Here is a 20000-nt window from a genome sequence, read left to right as displayed (position 1 = left end):
TGAACTGGAGACCGGGGAGTGAGTGTGAACTGGAGACCGGGTAGTGAGTGTGAACTGGAGACCGGGGAGTGAGTGTGAACTGGGGACAGGGGAGTGAGTGTGAACTGGGGACCGGGGAGAGAGTGTGAACTGGGGACCGGGGAGTGAGTGTGAACTGGGGACCGGGGAGTGAGTGTGAACTGGAGACCGGGGAGTGAGTGTGAACTGGGGACCGGGGAGTGAGTGTGAACTGGGGACCGGGGAGTGAGTGTGAACTGGGGACCGGGGAGTGAGTGTGAACTGGGGACAGGGGAGTGAGTGTGAACTGGGGACAGGGGAGTGAGTGTGAACTAGAGACCGGGTAGTGATTGTGAACTGGAGACCGGGGAGTGAGTGTGAACTGGGGACCGGGGAGTGAGTGTGAACTGGGGACAGGGGAGTGAGTGTGAACTGGGGACCGGGGAGTGAGTGTGAACTGGGGACCGGGGAGTGAGTGTGAACCGGGGACAGGGGAGTGAGTGTGAACCGGGGACAGGGGAGTGAGTGTGAACCGGGGACCGGGGAGTGAGTGTGAACTGGGGACAGGGGAGTGAGTGTGAACTGGGGACAGGGGAGTGAGTGTGAACTGGAGACTGGGCAGTGAGTGTGAACTGGGGACGGGGGAGTGAGTGTGATCTGGAGACGGGGGAGTGAGTGTGAACCGGGGACTGCGGAGTGAGTGTGAACTGGAGACTGGGGAGTGAGTGTGAACTGGAGACTGGGGAGTGAGTGTGAACCGGAGACGGGGAGTGAGTGTGATCTGGAGACCAGGGAGTGAGTGTGAACCGGGGACTGGGGAGTGAGTGTGAACTGGAGACTGGGGAGTGAGTATGAACTGGAGACCGGGGAGTGAGTGTGAACGGGGGATGGGGAGTGAGTGTAATCTGGAGATTAGGGAGTAAGTGTGAACCGGAGATCGAGGAGTATGTGTGAACTGGGGACTGGGGAGTGAGTGTGAACCGGGGACTGGGGAGTGAGTGTGAACTGGAGACTGGGGAGTGAGTGTGAACCCAAGACGGGGAGTGAGTGTGAACTGGAGACTGGGGAGTGAGTGTGAACTGGAGACTGGGGAGTGAGTGTGAACTGGAGACTGGGGAGTGAGTGTGAACTGGAGACTGGGGAGTGAGTATGAACTGGAGACCGGGGAGTGAGTGTGAATGGGGGATGGGGAGTGAGTGTAATCTGGAGATCAGGGAGTAAGTGTGAACCGGAGATCGAGGAGTGTGTGTGAACTGGAGACCGGGGAGTGACTGTGAACCGGAGACCGGGGAGTGAGTGTGATCCGGAGATCAAGGAGTAAGTGTGAACTGGGTACAGGGGAGCGAGTGTGAACCGGGGAGTGAGTGTGAACCGGAGACCGGGGAGTGAGTGTGAACCGGGGACCGGGGAGTGAGTGTGAACCGGGGACCGGGGAGTGAGTGTGAACCGGGGACCGGGGAGTGAGTGTGAACCGGGGACCGGGGAGTGAGTGTGAACTGGGGACCGGGGAGTGAGTGTGAAATGGAGACCGGGGAGTGAGTGTGAACTGGAGACCGGGGAGTGAGTGTGAACTGGAGACCGGGGAGTGAGTGTGAACTGGAGACCGGGGAGTGAGGGTGAACTGGAGACCGGGGAGTGAGTGTGAACTGGGGAGCGGGGAGTGAGTGTGAAATGGAGACCGGGGAGTGAGTGTGAACCGGAGACCAGGGAGTGAGTGTGAACTGGAGACCGGGGATATGAGTGTGAACTGGAGCCCGGGGAGTGAGTGTGAACCAGAGCCCGGGGAGTGAGTGTGAACCGGAGACCGGGGAGTGAATGTGAACTGGGGACCGGGGAGTGAGTGTGATCTGGAGACCAGGGAGTGAGTGTGAACCGGGGACTGGGGAGTGAGTGTGAACTGGAGACTGGGGAGTGAGTGTGAACTGGAGACTGGGGAGTGAGTGTGAACCGGAGATGGGGAGTGAGTGTGATCTGGAGACCAGGGAATGAGTGTGAACCGGGGACTGGGGAGTGAGTGTGAACTGGAGACCGGGGAGTGAGTGTGAACGGGGGATGGGGAGTGAGTGTAATCTGGAGATCAGGGAGTAAGTGTGAACCGGAGATCGAGGAGTATGTGTGAACTGGGGACCGGGGAGTGAGTGTGAACTGGAGACTGGGGAGTGAGTATGAACTGGAGACTGGGGAGTGAGTATGAACTGGAGACCGGGGAGTGAGTGTGAACGGGGGCTGGGGAGTGAGTGTAATCTGGAGATCAGGGAGTAAGTGTGAACCGGAGATCGAGGAGTGTGTGTGAACCGAAGACCGGAGAGTGAGTGTGAACCGGAGACCGGGGAGTGAGTGTGATCCAGAGATCAAGGAGTAAGTGTGAACTGGGTACAGGGGAGCGAGCGTGAACCGGGGACCGGGGAGTGAGTGTGAACCGGGGACCGGGGAGTGAGTGTGAACTGGGGACCGGGGAGTGAGTGTGAACTGGAGACCTGGGAGTGAGTGTGAACTGGGGAGCGGGGAGTGAGTGTGAACTGGAGACCGGGGAGTGAGTGTGAACTGGAGACCGGGGAGTGAGGGTGAACCGGGGACCGGGGAGCGAGTGTGAACTGGTGACCGGGGAGTGAGTGTGAACTGGAGACCAGGGAGTGAGTGTGAACCGGGACCAGGGAGTGAGTGTGAACTGGGGACCGGGGAGTGAGTGTGAACCGGGACCAGGGAGTGAGTGTGAACTGGGGACCGGGGAGTGAGTGTGAACTGGAGACTGGGGAGTGAGTGTGAACTGGAGACTGGGGAGTGAGTGTGAACTGGGGAGCGGGGAGTGAGTGTGAAATGGAGAGCGGGGAGTGAGTGTGAAATGGAGACCGGGGAGCGAGGGTGAACCGGGACCGGGGAGTGAGTGTGAACCGGTGACCGGGGAGTGAGTGTGAACTGGGGACCGGGGAGTGAGTGTGAACTGGGGACAGGGGAGTGAGTGTGAACTGGGGACCGGGGAGTGAGTGTGAACTGGGGACCGGGGAGTGAGTGTGAACCGGGGACAGGGGAGTGAGTGTGAACCGGGGACAGGGGAGTGAGTGTGAACCGGGGACCGGGGAGTGAGTGTGAACTGGGGACAGGGGAGTGAGTGTGAACTGGGGACAGGGGAGTGAGTGTGAACTGGAGACTGGGCAGTGAGTGTGAACTGGGGACGGGGGAGTGAGTGTGATCTGGAGACGGGGGAGTGAGTGTGAACCGGGGACTGCGGAGTGAGTGTGAACTGGAGACTGGGGAGTGAGTGTGAACTGGAGACTGGGGAGTGAGTGTGAACCGGAGACGGGGAGTGAGTGTGATCTGGAGACCAGGGAGTGAGTGTGAACCGGGGACTGGGGAGTGAGTGTGAACTGGAGACTGGGGAGTGAGTATGAACTGGAGACCGGGGAGTGAGTGTGAACGGGGGATGGGGAGTGAGTGTAATCTGGAGATTAGGGAGTAAGTGTGAACCGGAGATCGAGGAGTATGTGTGAACTGGGGACTGGGGAGTGAGTGTGAACCGGGGACTGGGGAGTGAGTGTGAACTGGAGACTGGGGAGTGAGTGTGAACCCAAGACGGGGAGTGAGTGTGATCTGGAGACCAGGGAGTGAGTGTGAACTGGAGACTGGGGAGTGAGTGTGAACTGGAGACTGGGGAGTGAGTGTGAACTGGAGACTGGGGAGTGAGTATGAACTGGAGACCGGGGAGTGAGTGTGAATGGGGGATGGGGAGTGAGTGTAATCTGGAGATCAGGGAGTAAGTGTGAACCGGAGATCGAGGAGTGTGTGTGAACTGGAGACCGGGGAGTGACTGTGAACCGGAGACCGGGGAGTGAGTGTGATCCGGAGATCAAGGAGTAAGTGTGAACTGGGTACAGGGGAGCGAGTGTGAACCGGGGAGTGAGTGTGAACCGGAGACCGGGGAGTGAGTGTGAACCGGGGACCGGGGAGTGAGTGTGAACCGGGGACCGGGGAGTGAGTGTGAACCGGGGACCGGGGAGTGAGTGTGAACCGGGGACCGGGGAGTGAGTGTGAACCGGGGACCGGGGAGTGAGTGTGAACTGGAGACCGGGGAGTGAGTGTGAACTGGAGACCGGGGAGTGAGTGTGAACTGGAGACCGGGGAGTGAGGGTGAACTGGAGACCGGGGAGTGAGTGTGAACTGGGGAGCGGGGAGTGAGTGTGAAATGGAGACCGGGGAGTGAGTGTGAACCGGAGACCGGGGAGTGAGTGTGAACTGGAGACCGGGGATATGAGTGTGAACTGGAGACCGGGGAGTGAGTGTGAACCAGAGCCCGGGGAGTGAGTGTGAACCGGAGACCGGGGAGTGAATGTGAACTGGGGACCGGGGAGTGAGTGTGATCTGGAGAACAGGGAGTGAGTGTGAACCGGGGACTGGGGAGTGAGTGTGAACTGGAGACTGGGGAGTGAGTGTGAACTGGAGACTGGGGAGTGAGTGTGAACCGGAGATGGGGAGTGAGTGTGATCTGGAGACCAGGGAATGAGTGTGAACCGGGGACTGGGGAGTGAGTGTGAACTGGAGACCGGGGAGTGAGTGTGAACGGGGGATGGGGAGTGAGTGTAATCTGGAGATCAGGGAGTAAGTGTGAACCGGAGATCGAGGAGTATGTGTGAACTGGGGACCGGGGAGTGAGTGTGAACTGGAGACTGGGGAGTGAGTATGAACTGGAGACTGGGGAGTGAGTATGAACTGGAGACCGGGGAGTGAGTGTGAACGGGGGCTGGGGAGTGAGTGTAATCTGGAGATCAGGGAGTAAGTGTGAACCGGAGATCGAGGAGTGTGTGTGAACCGAAGACCGGAGAGTGAGTGTGAACCGGAGACCGGGGAGTGAGTGTGATCCAGAGATCAAGGAGTAAGTGTGAACTGGGTACAGGGGAGCGAGCGTGAACCGGGGACCGGGGAGTGAGTGTGAACCGGGGACCGGGGAGTGAGTGTGAACTGGGGACCGGGGAGTGAGTGTGAACTGGAGACCTGGGAGTGAGTGTGAACTGGGGAGCGGGGAGTGAGTGTGAACTGGAGACCGGGGAGTGAGTGTGAACTGGAGACCGGGGAGTGAGGGTGAACCGGGGACCGGGGAGCGAGTGTGAACTGGTGACCGGGGAGTGAGTGTGAACTGGAGACCAGGGAGTGAGTGTGAACCGGGACCAGGGAGTGAGTGTGAACTGGGGACCGGGGAGTGAGTGTGAACCGGGACCAGGGAGTGAGTGTGAACTGGGGACCGGGGAGTGAGTGTGAACTGGAGACTGGGGAGTGAGTGTGAACTGGAGACTGGGGAGTGAGTGTGAACTGGGGAGCGGGGAGTGAGTGTGAAATGGAGAGCGGGGAGTGAGTGTGAAATGGAGACCGGGGAGCGAGGGTGAACCGGGACCGGGGAGTGAGTGTGAACCGGTGACCGGGGAGTGAGTGTGAACTGGAGACCGGGGAGTGAGTGTGAACCGGGACCAGGGAGTGAGTGTGAACTGGGGACTGGGGAGTGAGTGTGAAACGGAGACCGGGGAGTGAGTGTGAACGGGGGATGGGGAGTGAGTGTGATCTGGAGATCAGGGAGTAAGTGTGAACCGAAGACCAGGGAGCGAGTGTGAACTGGAGACCGGGGAGCGAGTGTGAACTGGAGACCGGGGAGCGAGTGTGAACTGGAGACCGGGGAGCGAGTGTGTTCTGGGGACAGGGGAGTGAGTGTGAACCGGGGACAGGGGAGTGGGTGTGAACTAGAGACCGGGTAGTGAGGGTGAACCGGGGAGCGGGGGGTGAGTGTTAACCGGAGACCGGGGAGTGAGTGTGAACCGGAGACCGGGGAGTGAGTGTGAACTGGGGACTGGTGAGTGAGTGTTAACCGGAGACCGGGGAGTGAGTGTGAACTGGGGACTGGTGAGTGAGTGTTAACCGGAGACCGGGGAGTGAGTGTGAACCGGAGACCGGGGAGTGAGTGTTAACCGGAGACTGGGGAGTGAGTGTGAACTGGGGACTGGTGAGTGAGTGTTAACCGGAGACCGGGGAGTGAGTGTGAACTGGGGACTGGTGAGTGAATGTTAACCGGAGACCGGAGAGTGAGTGTGAACCGGAGACCGGGGAGTGAGTGTGAACCGGAGACCGGGGAGTGAGTGTGAACCGGAGACCGGGGAGTGAGTGTGAACTGGGGACTGGTGAGTGAGTGTTAACCGGAGACCGGGGAGTGAGTGTGAACCGGAGACCGGGGAGTGAGTGTTAACCGGAGACCGGGTAGTGAGGGTGAACCGGAGACCGGGGAGTGAGTGTGAACCGGAGACCGGGTAGTGAGTGTTAACCGGAGACCGGGGAGTGAGTGTGAACTGGGGACTGGTGAGTGAGTATTTCAGTTGAATAGTAACCCCGTGTATTTGTCACCCATCTTGTAATGTCGAAGGCTGGGACACCATCCAGAACAAAGCAGCCCGCTCGATTGGCACCCCATCCACAAACATTCACTCCCTCCACCACCGACACACAGTGGCAGCAGTGTGTACCATCTACAAGATGCACTGCAGCAATGCACCAAGGCTCCTTAGACAGCACCTTCCAAACCCGCGACCTCTACCACCTAGAAGGACAAGGGCAACAGATACATGGGAACACCACCACCTGCAAGTTCCCCTCCAAGTCACACACCATCCTGACTTGGAACTATATCGCCGTTCCTTCACTGTCGCTGGGTCAAAATCCTGGAACTCCCTCCCTAACAGCACTGTGGGTGTACTTACACCCCAAGGACTGCAGTGGTTCAAGAAGGCAGCTCACCACCACCTTCTCAAGGGGCAATTAGTGATGGGCAACAAATGCTGGCCTGGCCAGTGACGCCCACATCCCATGAATGAATGAAAAATATTTATTCCAGCAATTTAGCGGGTGTCTGTGTGTTGAGTAATCTCTGAGCTGGTCAGCAGCTCTGTGTTCAATGACACTAACCTGCTCTCCCTCGACCACAGGTGCCCTTGGGGAGACTGTATTACACATCGCCACTTTGTACAGTAACTATGAAGCTGCACGAATGATCTTGGACGCTGCTCCAGAGCTGGTGAATGAAATGGCTGTTTCTGAGCTCTACAAAGGTATGCTGGTGGTTTTTAATTGAATACTTGTGCAATCCCTCAGTACTGACCCTCCGACAGTGCGGCACTCCCTCAGTACTGACCCTCCGACAGTGCGGCACTCCCTCAGTGCTGACCCTCCGACAGTGCGGCGCTCCCTCAGTACTGACCCTCCGACAGTGCGGCGCTCCCTCAGTACTGACTCTCCGACAGTGCGGCACCCCCTCAGTACTGATCCTCCGACAGTGCGGCGCTCCCTCAGTACTGACCCTCCGACAGTGCAGCACTCCCTCAGTACTGACCCTCCGCAAGTCCAGCACTCCCTCAGTACTGACCCTCTGACAGTGCAGCACTCCCTCAGTACTGACCCTCCGACAGTGCGGCACTCCCTCAGTACTGATCCTCTGACAGTGCAGCACTCCCTCAGGACTGACCCTCCGACAGTGCAGCACTCCCTCAGTACTGACCCTCCGACAGTGCGGCGCTCCCTCAGTCCTGACCTTCCGACAGTGCGGCACTCCCTCAGTACTGACCCTCCGACAGTGCGGCACTCCCTCAGTACTGACCCTCCGACAGTGCGGCACTCCCTCAGTACTGACCCTCCGACAGTGCGGCACTCCCTCAGTACTGACCCTCTGACAGTGCAGCACTCCCTCAGTACTGACCCTCCGACAGTGCAGCACTCCCTCAGTACTGACCCTCCGACAGTGCAGCACTCCCTCAGTACTGACCCTCCGACAGTGCGGCGCTCCCTCAGTACTGACCCTCCGCAAGTCCAGCACTCCCTCAGTACTGACCCTCTGACAGTGCAGCACTCCCTCAGTACTGACCCTCCGACAGTGCGGCACTCCCTCAGTACTGACCCTCTGACAGTGCAGCACTCCCTCAGTACTGACCCTCCGACAGTGCAGCACTCCCTCAGTACTGACTCTCCGACAGTGCGGCGCTCCCTCAGTACTGACCCTCTGACAGTGCGGCACTCCCTCAGTACTGACTCTCCGACAGTGCGGCGCTCCCTCAGTACTGACCCTCTGACAGTGCGGCACTCCCTCAGTACTGACCCTCCGACAGTGCGGCACTCCCTCAGTACTGACTCTCCGACAGTGCGGCACTCCCTCAGTACTGACTCTCCGACAGTGCGGCACTCCCTCAGTACTGACTCTCCGACAGTGCGGCACTCCCTCAGTACTGACTCTCCGACAGTGCGGCACTCCCTCAGTACTGACTCTCCGACAGTGTGGCACTCCCTCAGTACTGACCCCCCGACAGTTGTGTAGGGTTGGTTGAGGTTTGCTGGTGTTTAATCTGAGTCGACAATTCCTCGTGCTGTTGTGTTTCCCAGGTGAGACGCCCATGCACATCGCAGTGATAAATCAGGACATGAAGCTGGTGAGGGCGATGATCTCACAGGGGGCGGACGTGAGGTCTCCCCGTGCAACTGGCACCTACTTCACAAGAGGCCCAAAGAATCTTCTGTACTTCGGTGAGTGAGGAGGGCCCAGGAGAGGGAGGGGCTGAGGTTTTGAGGGGTGTGGTGGAAGGGAGGGAGAGAGGGGAGATGGATTGGGGGAAATGGAGGGCTGGGAGAGAGTATCCTGAAACAAATCTTGAATTGGTCTCCTTTTCCCTATTAGGGGAGCATATCCTGTCTTTTGCTGCCTGCATCGGGAATGAAGAGATTATCCGCCTTCTGATCCAGAGTGGGGCTGACATCAAGGCACTGGACACCCTCGGTGAGTGTTGAGAATTGGGCTGGAGATTACAGTGGGAGTGAACGGGAAGAGGTTTGGGTCCATTGGGATTGTGTACAGTGGGAGTGAACGGGAAGGGGTTTGGGTCCATTGGGATTGTGTATGGTGGGAGTGAACGGGAAGGGGTTTGGGTCCATTGGGATTGTGTACAGTGGGAGTGAACGGGATGGGTTTTGGGTCCATTGGGATTGTGTACAGTGGGAGTGAACGGGATGGGTTTTGGGTCCATTGGGATTGTGTACAGTGGGAGTGAACGGGAAGGGGTTTGGGTCCATTGGGATTGTGTATGGTGGGGGTGAACGGGAAGGGGTTTGGGTCCATTGGGATTGTGTACAGTGGGAGTGAACGGGAAGGGGTTTGGGTCCATTGGGATTGTGTATGGTGGGAGTGAACGGGAAGGGGTTTGGGTCCATTGGGATTGTGTACAGTGGGAGTGAACGGGATGGGTTTTGGGTCCATTGGGATTGTGTACAGTGGGAGTGAACGGGAAGGGGTTTGGGTCCATTGGGATTGTGTATGGTGGGGGTGAACGGGAAGGGGTTTGGGTCCATTGGGATTGTGTACAGTGGGTGTGAACGGGAAGGGGTTTGGCGTCCATTGGGATTGTGTATGGTGGGGGTGAACGGGAAGGGGTTTGGGTCCATTGGGATTGTGTATGGTGGGAGTGAACGGGAAGGGGTTTGGGTCCATTGGAATTGTGTACGGTGGGAGTGAACGGGAAGGGGTTTGGGTCCATTGGGATTGTGTACAGTGGGTGTGAACGGGATGGGTTTTGGGTCCATTGGGATTGTGTACAGTGGGTGTGAACGGGAAGGGGTTTGGCGTCCATTGGGATTGTGTATGGTGGGGGTGAACGGGAAGGGGTTTGGGTCCATTGGGATTGTGTACAGTGGGTGTGAACGGGAAGGGGTTTGGGTCCATTGGGATTGTGTACGGTGGGGGTGAACGGGAAGGGGTTTGGGTCCATTGGGATTGTGTATGGTGGGGGTGAACGGGAAGGGGTTTGGGTCCATTGGGATTGTGTATGGTGGGGGTGAACGGGAAGGGGTTTGGGTCCATTGGGATTGTGTACAGTGGGAGTGAACGGGAAGGGGTTTGGGTCCATTGGAATTGTGTACGGTGGGGGTGAACGGGAAGGGGTTTGGGTCCATTGGGATTGTGTACAGTGGGAGTGAACGGGATGGGTTTTGGGTCCATTGGGATTGTGTACAGTGGGAGTGAACGGGAAGGGGTTTGGGTCCATTGGGATTGTGTACAGTGGGTGTGAACGGGAAGGGGTTTGGCGTCCATTGGGATTGTGTATGGTGGGGGTGAACGGGAAGGGGTTTGGGTCCATTGGAATTGTGTACGGTGGGGGTGAACGGGAAGGGGTTTGGGTCCATTGGGATTGTGTACAGTGGGTGTGAACGGGAAGGGGTTTGGGTCCATTGGGATTGTGTACAGTGGGTGTGAACGGGAAGGGGTTTGGGATTGTGTGCAGTGGGAGTGAACGGGAAGGGGTTTGGGTCCATTGGGATTGTGTATGGTGGGAGTGAACGGGAAGGGGTTTGGGATTTTGTGCAGTGGGAGTGAACGGGAAGGGGTTTGGGATTTTGTGCAGTGGGAGTGAACGGGAAGGGGTTTGGGTCCATTGGGATTGTGTATGGTGGGAGTGAACGGGAAGGGGTTTGGGATTTTGTGCAGTGGGAGTGAACGGGAAGGGGTTTGGGTCCATTGGGATTGTGTATGGTGGGAGTGAATGGGAAGGGGTTTGGAGTCCATTGGGATTGTGTACAGTGGGAGTGAACGGGAAGAGGTTCGGGGTCCATTGGGATTGTGTACAGTGGGAGTGAACGGGATGGGATTTAAGTCCATTGGGAATGTGTGCAGTGGGAGTGAACAGGAAGGGGTTTGGAGTCCATTGGGATTGTGTACAGTGGGAGTGAACGGGAAGAGGTTATTTATTTATTTTTATTTAGAGATACAGCACTGAAACAGGCCCTTCGGCCCACCGAGTCTGTGCCGACCAACAACCACCCATTTATACTAATCGTACATTAATCCCATATTCCCCACCACATCCTCACTGTTCTCCTACCACCTACCTACACTCGGGGTAATTTACAATGGCCAATTTACCTATCAACCTGCAAGTCTTTGGCTGTGGGAGGAAACCGGAGAACCCGGCGGAAACCCACGCGGTCACAGGGGGAGCTTGCAAACTCTGCACAGGCAGTACCCAGAATTGAACCCGGGTCACTGGAGCTGTGAGGCTGCGGTGCTAACCACTGCGCCACTGTGCCGCCCCGAGTTTGGGTTTGGGTCCATTTGGATTGGGATTGTGTACAGTGGGAGTGAATGGGAAGGAGTTTGGGATTAGGATTTTGTACAGTGGGAGTGAACGAGAAGGAGTTTGGGTTTAGGATTGTGTATGGTGGGAGTGAACGGGTAGGGGGTTTGGGTCCATTGGGATTGGGATTGTGTACAGTGGGAGTGAATGGGAAGGAGTTTGGGATTAGGATTTTGTACAGTGGGAGTGAACGGGAAGGGTGTTTGGGTCCATTGGGATTGTGTACAGTGGGAGTGAACGGGAAGGGTGTTTGGGATTAGTATTGTGTACAGTGGGAGTGAAGGGGAAGGAGTTTGGGATTAGGATTTTGTACAGTGGGAGTGAACGGGAAGGAGTTTGGGATTAGGATTGTGTATGGTGGGAGTGAACGGGTAGGGGGTTTGGGTCCATTGGGATTGGGATTGTGTACAGTGGGAGTGAATGGGAAGGAGTTTGGGATTAGGATTTTGTACAGTGGGAGTGAATGGGAAGGAGTTTGGGATTAGGATTTTGTACAGTGGGAGTGAAGGGGAAGGAGTTTGGGATTAGGATTGTGTATGGTGGGAGTGAATGGGAAGGAGTTTGGGATTAGGATTTTGTACAGTGGGAGTGAAGGGGAAGGAGTTTGGGATTAGGATTGTGTATGGTGGGAGTGAACGGGTAGGAGTTTGGGATTAGGATTTTGTACAGTGGGAGTGAACGGGAAGGAGTTTGGGATTAGGATTGTGTATGGTGGGAGTGAACGGGTAGGGGGTTTGGGTCCATTGGGATTGGGATTGTGTACAGTGGGAGTGAATGGGAAGGAGTTTGGGATTAGGATTTTGTACAGTGGGAGTGAAGGGGAAGGAGTTTGGGATTAGGATTGTGTACAGTGGGAGTGAACGGGAAGGGTGTTTGGGTCCATTGGGATTGTGTACAGTGGGAGTGAACGGGAAGGGTGTTTGGGTCCATTGGGATTGTGTACAGTGGGAGTGAACGGGAAGGGTGTTTGGGTCCATTGGGATTGTGTACAGTGGGAGTGAACGGGAAGGGTGTTTGGGATTAGGATTTTGTACAGTGGGAGTGAACGGGAAGGAGTTTGGGATTAGGATTGTGTACAGTGGGAGTGAACGGGAAGGGTGTTTGGATCCATTGGGATTGTGTACAGTGGGAGTATTCAGTGCTGAGTGAACATTTGCATGTATTGTCTCCTTGTCCTTTCCCCTCTCTCTCCCTCTCCAGGTAACACTGTCCTACATGTCCTCACTCTACAACCCAACAAAACTATTGCGTGTCAGGTGTACGATTTCATCCAGTCCTTTGATGAAGCAGAGAACGGGATCACTGCCGAAATGATCCCAAACAAGGATGGTCTTACTCCCATTAAACTGGCTGCTGTGGAAGGCAATATTGTGGTGAGAGTACAATGGGTGTGTGAATGTGTGTATGTGAATGAACGTGTGTGTGAATGAACATGTGTGTATGTGTGTGAGTGAACGTGTGTGTGTATGTGAATGAACGTGTGTGGGTGTGTGAATGAACGTGGGTGTGTGTGAGTGAACGTGTGTGTGTATGTGAATGAACATGTGTGTGTGTGTGTGTGTGTGAATGAACGTGGGTGTGTGTGAGTGAACGTGTGTGTGTGTGTGAATGAACGTGTGTGTGAATGAACGTGTGTGTGTATGTGAATGAACGTGTGTGTGTGTGTGTGTGAATGAACGTGGGTGTGTGTGAGTGAACGTGTGTGTGTGTGTGAATGAACATGTGTGTGTGTGTGAATGAACGTGGGTGTGTGTGAGTGAACGTGTGTGTGTGTGTGAGTGAACGTGTGTGTGTGTGTGAATGAACGTGTGTGTGAATGAACGTGGGTGTGTATGTGAATGAACATGTGTGTGTGTGTGTGTATGTGAATGAACGTGGGTGTGTGTGAGTGAACGTGTGTGTGTATGTGAATGAACATGTGTGTGTGTGTGTGTGAATGAACGTGGGTGTGTGTGAGTGAACGTGTGTGTGAGTGTGAATGAACGTGTGTGTGTGTGAGTGAACGTGTGTGTGTGTGTGAATGAACGTGTGTGTGAATGAACGTGTGTGTGTATGTGAATGAACATGTGTGTGTGTGTGTGTGTGTGTATGTGAATGAACGTGTGTGGGTGTGTGAATGAACGTGTGTGTGTGTGAGTGAACGTGTGTGTGTATGTGAGTGAACGTGTGTGTGTATGTGAATGAACATGTGTGTGTGTGCGAATGAACGTGGGTGTGTGTGAGTGAACGTGTGTGTGAATGAACGTGTGTGTGAATGAACGTGTGCGTGTGTGTGTGTGTATGTGAATGAACGTGTGTGGGTGTGTGAATGAACGTGGGTGTGTGTGAGTGAACGTGTGTGTGTGTGTGTGAGTGAACGTGTGTGTGCGTGTGAATGAACGTGTGTGTGTGTGTGTGAATGAACGTGTGTGTGTGTGTGTGTGAATGAACGTGTGTGTATGTGAATGAACGTGTGTGCGTGTGAATGAACGTGTGTGTGTGTGTGTGTGAATGAACGTGTGTGTATGTGAATGAACGTGTGTGTGCATGTGAATGAACATGTGTGTGTGCGTGAATGAACGTGTGTGTGAGTGTGAATGAACGTGTGTGTGTGAATGAACGTGTGTGTGTGAGTGAACGTGTGTGTGTATGTGAATGAACGTGTGTGTGAGTGTGAATGAACGTGTGTGTGTGTGTGTGAGTGAACGTGTGTGTGCGTGTGAATGAACGTGTGTGTGTGTGTGTGAATGAACGTGTGTGTGTGTGAATGAACGTGTGTGCGTGTGAATGAACGTGTGTGTGTGTGTGTGTGTGTGAATGAACGTGTGTGTGTGTGTGTGTGTGTGTGTGTGTGAATGAACGTGTGTGTATGTGAATGAACGTGTGTGTATGTGAATGAACGTGTGTGTGTGTGAATGAACGTGTGTGTGCATGTGAATGAACGTGTGTGTGAGTGTGAATGAACGTGTGTGTGTGTGTGAATGAACGTGTGTGTGTGTGTGAGTGAACGTGTGTGTGTGTGTGTGTGTGTGTGTGTGTGTGTGAGTGAACGTGTGTGTGTGAGTGAACGTGTGTGTGTGAGTGAACGTGTGTGAGTGTGTGTGTGAGTGTGTGTAAGGTTTGTGACTGTATCTGTGGTTCATACTCTGAAATTAGTTCCCTCACTCTCTCTTCTGTAATCATCTCAGAGGGTGAAGGGTCGGACTCTTGGCTTTGAGGTCGGGGGTTTGGCTGAGAGGTCAGAGGTTTGGTGAGGGGTCGGGGGTTTGGCTGAGAGGTCAGGGGTTTGGTGAGGGGTCGGGGGGTTTGGCTGAGGGGTCGGGGGTTTGGCCGAGGGGTCGGGGTTTGGCCGAGGGGTCGGGGGTTTGGCCAAAGGTCGGGGGTTTGGCTGAGGGGTCGGGGTTTGGCCGAGGGGTCGGGGGTTTGGCCGAAGGTCGGGGGTTTGGTGATGGGTCGGGGGTTTGGCTGAGGGGTCGGGGGATTGGCCGAAGGTCGGGAGTTTGGCCGAGGGGCCGGGGGGTTTGGCCGAGGGGTCAGGGGGTTTGGCCGAGGGGTCGGGGTTTGGCCGAGGGGTCGGGGGTTTGGCCGAAGGTCGGGGGTTTGGCTGAGGGGTCGGGGGGTTTGGCTGAGGGGTCGGGGGTTTGGCTGAGGGGTCGGGGGGTTTGGCTGAGGGGTCGGGGGTTTGGCTGAGGGGTCAGGGGTTTGGCTGAGGGATCGGGGGTTTGGCTGAGGGGTCGGGGGTTTGGCTGAGGGGTCGGGGGTTTGGCCGAAGGTCGGGGGTTTGGCTGAGGGGGTCGGGGTTTGGCCGAGAGGTCGGGGTTTGGCCGAAGGTCGGGGGTTTGGCCGAGGGGTCGGGGGTTTGGCCGAGGGGTCGGGGGTTTGGCCGAGGGGTCGGGGGTTTGGCCGAGGGGTCGGGGTTTGGCCGAGAGGTCGGGGGTTTGGCCGAGGGGTCAGGGGTTTGGCTGAGGGGGTCGGGGTTTGGCCGAGGGGTCAGGGGTTTGGCCGAGGGGTCGGGGGTTTGGCCGAAGGTCGGGGGTTTGGCCGAAGGTCGGGGGTTTGGCCGAGGGGTCGGGGGTTTGGCCGAGGGGTCAGGGGTTTGGCTGAGGGGTCGGGGGTTTGGTGAGGGGTCGGGGGGTTTGGCTGAGGGGTCGGGGGTTTGGCCGAAGGTCGGGGGTTTGGTGAGGGGTCAGGGGTTTGGCCGAGGGGTCAGGGGTTTGGCTGAGGGGTCGGGGGTTTGGTGAGGGGTCGGGGGTTTGGCCGAGGGGTCGGGGGTTTGGCCGAGGGGTCGGGGGTTTGGCCGAGGGGTCGGGGGTTTGGCCGAGGGGTCGGGGTTTGGCCGAGGGGTCGGGGGTTTGGCCGAGGGGTCGGGGGTTTGGCCGAGGGGTCAGGGGTTTGGCCGAGGGGTCGGGGGTTTGGCCGAGGGGTCGGGGGTTTGGCCGAGGGGTCGGGGGTTTGGCCGAGGGGTCGGGGGTTTGGCCGAGGGGTCGGGGGTTTGGCCGAGAGGTCGGGGGTTTGGCCGAGGGGTCGGGGGTTTGGTGAGGGGTCGGGGGGTTTGGCTGAGGGGTCGGGGGTTTGGCCGAAGGTCGGGGGTTTGGCTGAGGGGGTCGGGATTTGGCCGAGGGGTCAGGGGTTTGGCCGAGGGGTCAGGGGTTTGGCTGAGGGGTCGGGGGTTTGGTGAGGGGTCGGGGGGTTTGGCTGAGGGGTCGGGGGTTTGGCCGAAGGTCAGGGGTTTGGCCGAGGGGTCGGGGGTTTGGTGAGGGGTCAGGGGTTTGGCCGAGGGGTCGGGGGTTTGGCCGAGGGGTCGGGGTTTGGCTGAGGGGGTCGGGATTTGGCCGAGAGGTCGGGGTTTGGCCGAGGGGTCGGGGGTTTGGCCGAGGGGTCGGGGGTTTGGCCGAGAGGTCGGGGTTTGGCCGAGGGGTCGGGGGTTTGGCCGAGGGGTCGGGGGTTTGGCTGAGGGGTCGGGGTTTGGCTGAGGGGTCGGGGGTTTGGTGAGGGGTCAGGGGTGAGTGCGAGACTTTTGATCGCTGAATTTGTTGACTTTGATTGAGGTCATTAATTCTCAGATGTTTCAGCACTTGATGAATAAAAGACGATTGATACAATGGACTTTCGGGCCCATCACCAACTGCTTGTACAATCTCTCCGAAATCGACTCGTGGGGAGAAGATTATTCCGTTCTCGAGCTCGTGGTTTCCAGCAAAAAAGATGAGGTATATTCACAGACTGGATCAATCACCTCAGCTGTACACAGACAGTCAAACAACCATCCCTTCAAATCCAGAAACAATCCTGGATCATTGGGATTGTGTACGGTGGGAGTGAACGGGAAAGGGTTTGGGTCCATTGGGATTGTGTACAGTGGGAGTGAACGGGGAGGGGTTTGGGTCCATTGGGATTGTGTACGGTGGGAGTGAACGGGAAGGGGTTCGGGGTCCATTGGGATTGTGTACGGTGGGAGTGAACGGGAAGGGGTTTGGGTCCATTGGGATTGTGTACAGTGGGAGTGAACGGGGAGGGGTTTGGGTCCATTGGGATTGTGTGCGGTGGGAGTGAACGGGAAGGGGTTTGGGTCCATTGGGATTGTGTACGGTGGGAGTGAACGGGAAGGGGTTCGGGGTCCATTGGGATTGTGTACGGTGGGAGTGAATGGGAAAGGGTTCGGGGTCCATTGGGATTGTGTACGGTGGGAGTGAACGGGAAGGGGTTTGGGTCCATTGGGATTGTGTACGGTGGGAGTGAATGGGAAGGGGTTGGATCCATCGGGATTGTGTATGGTGGAGAGTGAACGGGAAGGGGTTTGGGTCCATAGAAATTGTGTGCCGTGGGAGTGAATGGGAAGAGGTTTGGGTCCATTGGGATTGTGTACAGCGGGAGTGAACGGGAAGTGGTTTGGGTCCATTGGGATTGTGTACGGCAGGAGTGAACAGGTAGGGGTTTGGGTCCATTGGGAATGTGTACGGCAGGAGTGAACAGGTAGGGGTTTGGGTCCATTGGGATTGTGTGCAGTGGAAATGACTGTTCCAAGGGGAATGTTTGTTCCCTGTTCTCATTGCTTTTTCCTGACTGAATTTCCCTATCTCAGGCACTCCGGATCCTGGACCTTGCTCCTCTTCAGCGTCTGATTAGTTTGAAGTGGAATAAATATGGGAAGTATTATTTCTGGATTCTGACCTTCCTCTACCTGGTTTACATTATCACCTTTACTCTCTGTTGTGCTTATCGCCCACTAAAAATGCGGAAAGGAAACATCACGGACCCAAGGGACACAACTATCTTGGTTCAAAGAAATCTGCAGGTGAGAGACGGTTACTCAGCTGTGAGGGTGAGTTTATCGGTGTGAGGATCTGTGTCAGTGTGGGTGAGTGTCTGTATGTAATTATATTTGTGCACTGACACTGCCTGTGTGTTAATCACCCTGACCCGAGTGTCTCTGTGTTTGTTAACAGGAAGCATATACTGGGAAGGAGGACCATATTCGACTAGTCGGAGAGATTGTTAGTGTCTTTGGAGCGCTTGTGATACTTCTATTAGAGGTAAATATTAATCCAGCTCCCTCACACTGTCACTCAGTAACCCCTCTCTCCCCCAGCACCCTGTGTTACTGACTGTATCTCTACTGATGTTAATCCAGCTCCATCACACTGTCACTCAGTAACCCCTCTCTCCCCAGCGCCCTGTGTTACTGACTGTATCTCTACTGATGTTAATCCAGCTCCCTCACACTGTCACTCAGTAACCCCTCTCTCCCCCAGCGCCCTGTGTTACTGACTGTATCTCTACTGATGTTAATCCAGCTCCCTCACACTGTCACTCAGTAACCCCTCTCCCCCCAGCACCCTGTGTTACTGACTGTATCTCTACTGATGTTAATCCAGCTCCCTCACACTGTCACTCAGTAACCCCTCTCCCCCAGCACCCTGTGTTACTGACTGTATCTCTACTGATGTTAATCCAGCTCCCTCACACTGTCACTCAGTAACCCCTCTCTACCCAGCGCTCTGTGTTACTAACTGTATCTCTACTGATGTTAATCCAGCTCCCTCACACTGTCACTCAGTAACTCCTCTCCCCCAGCGCCCTGTGTTACTGACTGTATCTCTACTGATGTTAATCCAGCTCCCTCACACTGTCACTCAGTAACCCCTCTCCCTCCCCCAGCGCCCTGTGTTACTGACTGTATCTCTACTGATGTTAATCCAGCTCCATCACACTGTCACTCAGTAACCCCTCTCTCCCCCAGCGCCCTGTGTTACTGACTGTATCTCTACTGATGTTAATCCAGCTCCCTCACACTGTCACTCAGTAACCCCTCTCCCCCCCAGCGCCCTGTGTTACTGACTGTATCTCTACTGATGTTAATCCAGCTCCATCACACTGTCACTCAGTAACCCCTCTCCCCCCCAGCGCCCTGTGTTACTGACTGTATCTCTACTGATGTTAATCCAGCACCCTCACACTGTCACTCAGTAACCCCTCTCCCCCAGCACCCTGTGTTACTGACTGTATCTCTACTGATGTTAATCCAGCTCCCTCACACTGTCACTCAGTAACCCCTCTCCCCCCAGCGCCCTGTGTTACTGACTGTATCTCTACTGATGTTAATCCAGCTCCATCACACTGTCACTCAGTAACTCCTCTCTCCCCAGCGCCCTGTGTTACTGACTGTATCTCTACTGATGTTAATCCAGCTCCCTCACACTGTCACTCAGTAACCCCTCTCCCCCCCAGCACCCTGTGTTACTGACTGTATCTCTACTGATATTAATCCAGCTCCCTCACACTTTCACACAGTAACCCCTCTCCCCCCAGCGCCCTGTGTTACTGACTGTATCTCTACTGATGTTAATCCAGCTCCATCACACTGTCACTCAGTAACTCCTCTCTCCCCAGCGCCCTGTGTTACTGACTGTATCTCTACTGATGTTAATCCAGCTCCCTCACACTGTCGCTCAGTAACCCCTCTCCCCCCAGCGACCTGTGTTACTGACTGTATCTCTACTGATGTTAATCCAGCTCCCTCACACTGTCACTCAGTAACCCGTCTCTCCCCAGCGACCTGTGTTACTGACTGTATCTCTACTGATGTTAATCCAGCTCCCTCACACTGTCACTCAGTAACCCCTCTCCCCCCAGCGACCTGTGTTACTGACTGTATCTCTACTGATGTTAATCCAGCTCCCTCACACTTTCACACAGTAACCCCTCTCCCCCCAGCACCCTGTGTTACTGACTGTATCTCTACTGATGTTAATCCAGCTCCCTCACGCTGTCACTCAGTAGCCCCTCTCTCCCCGCAGCGCCCTGTGTTACTGACTGTATCTCTACTGATGTTAATCCAGCTCCCTCACACTGTCAGTCAGTAACCCCTCTCCCCCCAGCGCCCTGTGTTACTGACTGTATCTCTACTGATGTTAATCCAGCTCCCTCACACTGTCACTCAGTAACCTCTCTCTCCCCCAGCGCCCTGTGTTACTGGCTGTATCTCTACTGATGTTAATCCAGCTCCATCACACTGTCACTCAATAACCCCTCTCCCCCCCAGCACCCTGTGTTACTGACTGTATCTCTACTGATGTTAATCCAGCTCCCTCACACTGTCACTCAGTAACCCCTCTCTCCCCCCCAGCGCCCTGTGTTACTGACTGTATCTCTACTGATGTTAATCCAGCTCCCTCACACTTTCACTCAGTAACCCCTCTCCCCCAGCACCCTGTGTTACTGACTGTATCTCTACTGATGTTAATCCAGCTCCCTCACACTGTCACTCAGTAGCCCCTCTCTCCCCCCAGCGCCCTGTGTTACTGACTGTATCTCTACTGATGTTAATCCAGCTCCATCACACTGTCACTCAGTAACCCCTCTCCCCCAGCGCCCTGTGTTACTGAC

The 20000-nt window shown here is 55.9% G+C and overlaps 1 pseudogene; it reads left to right on the top strand.

Moving 5' to 3' along the window:
- The window catches only part of LOC137364028 (transient receptor potential cation channel subfamily V member 5-like), a 188201-nt pseudogene that overhangs the window by 90656 nt on the left and 77545 nt on the right, over positions 1-20000 (top strand).

This window comes from Heterodontus francisci, unplaced genomic scaffold, assembly GCF_036365525.1.
Source record: "Heterodontus francisci isolate sHetFra1 unplaced genomic scaffold, sHetFra1.hap1 HAP1_SCAFFOLD_985, whole genome shotgun sequence".
Classification (NCBI taxonomy): domain Eukaryota; kingdom Metazoa; phylum Chordata; class Chondrichthyes; order Heterodontiformes; family Heterodontidae; genus Heterodontus; species Heterodontus francisci.
The sequence above is the reverse complement of the archived record's forward strand: the minus strand, read 5'-3'. Positions and strand labels throughout refer to the sequence as shown.